This window comes from Budorcas taxicolor, chromosome 25, assembly GCF_023091745.1.
Source record: "Budorcas taxicolor isolate Tak-1 chromosome 25, Takin1.1, whole genome shotgun sequence".
Classification (NCBI taxonomy): domain Eukaryota; kingdom Metazoa; phylum Chordata; class Mammalia; order Artiodactyla; family Bovidae; genus Budorcas; species Budorcas taxicolor.
The window spans coordinates 51,823,434-51,825,184 of NC_068934.1; positions in this window are offsets into that span (position 1 = coordinate 51,823,434).

Here is a 1,751-nt window from a genome sequence, read left to right on the forward strand (position 1 = left end):
GTTAGGGTTAGGGTTAGGGTTAGGGTTAGGGTTAGGGTTAGGGTTAGGGTTAGGGTTAGGGTTAGGGTTAGGGTTAGGGTTAGGGTTAGGGTTAGGGTTAGGGTTAGGGTTAGGGTTAGGGTTAGGGTTAGGGTTAGGGTTAGGGTTAGGGTTAGGGTTAGGGTTAGGGTTAGGGTTAGGGTTAGGGTTAGGGTTAGGGTTAGGGTTAGGGTTAGGGTTAGGGTTAGGGTTAGGGTTAGGGTTAGGGTTAGGGTTAGGGTTAGGGTTAGGGTTAGGGTTAGGGTTAGGGTTAGGGTTAGGGTTAGGGTTAGGGTTAGGGTTAGGGTTAGGGTTAGGGTTAGGGTTAGGGTTAGGGTTAGGGTTAGGGTTAGGGTTAGGGTTAGGGTTAGGGTTAGGGTTAGGGTTAGGGTTAGGGTTAGGGTTAGGGTTAGGGTTAGGGTTAGGGTTAGGGTTAGGGTTAGGGTTAGGGTTAGGGTTAGGGTTAGGGTTAGGGTTAGGGTTAGGGTTAGGGTTAGGGTTAGGGTTAGGGTTAGGGTTAGGGTTAGGGTTAGGGTTAGGGTTAGGGTTAGGGTTAGGGTTAGGGTTAGGGTTAGGGTTAGGGTTAGGGTTAGGGTTAGGGTTAGGGTTAGGGTTAGGGTTAGGGTTAGGGTTAGGGTTAGGGTTAGGGTTAGGGTTAGGGTTAGGGTTAGGGTTAGGGTTAGGGTTAGGGTTAGGGTTAGGGTTAGGGTTAGGGTTAGGGTTAGGGTTAGGGTTAGGGTTAGGGTTAGGGTTAGGGTTAGGGTTAGGGTTAGGGTTAGGGTTAGGGTTAGGGTTAGGGTTAGGGTTAGGGTTAGGGTTAGGGTTAGGGTTAGGGTTAGGGTTAGGGTTAGGGTTAGGGTTAGGGTTAGGGTTAGGGTTAGGGTTAGGGTTAGGGTTAGGGTTAGGGTTAGGGTTAGGGTTAGGGTTAGGGTTAGGGTTAGGGTTAGGGTTAGGGTTAGGGTTAGGGTTAGGGTTAGGGTTAGGGTTAGGGTTAGGGTTAGGGTTAGGGTTAGGTTAGGGTTAGGGTTAGGGTTAGGGTTAGGGTTAGGGTTAGGGTTAGGGTTAGGGTTAGGGTTAGGGTTAGGGTTAGGGTTAGGGTTAGGGTTAGGGTTAGGGTTAGGGTTAGGGTTAGGGTTAGGGTTAGGGTTAGGGTTAGGGTTAGGGTTAGGGTTAGGGTTAGGGTTAGGGTTAGGGTTAGGGTTAGGGTTAGGGTTAGGGTTAGGGTTAGGGTTAGGGTTAGGGTTAGGGTTAGGGTTAGGGTTAGGGTTAGGGTTAGGGTTAGGGTTAGGGTTAGGGTTAGGGTTAGGGTTAGGGTTAGGGTTAGGGTTAGGGTTAGGGTTAGGGTTAGGGTTAGGGTTAGGGTTAGGGTTAGGGTTAGGGTTAGGGTTAGGGTTAGGGTTAGGGTTAGGGTTAGGGTTAGGGTTAGGGTTAGGGTTAGGGTTAGGGTTAGGGTTAGGGTTAGGGTTAGGGTTAGGGTTAGGGTTAGGGTTAGGGTTAGGTTAGGGTTAGGGTTAGGGTTAGGGTTAGGGTTAGGGTTAGGGTTAGGGTTAGGGTTAGGGTTAGGGTTAGGGTTAGGGTTAGGGTTAGGGTTAGGGTTAGGGTTAGGGTTAGGGTTAGGGTTAGGGTTAGGGTTAGGGTTAGGGTTAGGGTTAGGGTTAGGGTTAGGGTTAGGGTTAGGGTTAGGGTTAGGGTTAGGGTTAGGGTTAGGGTTAGGGTTAGGGTTAGGGTTAGGG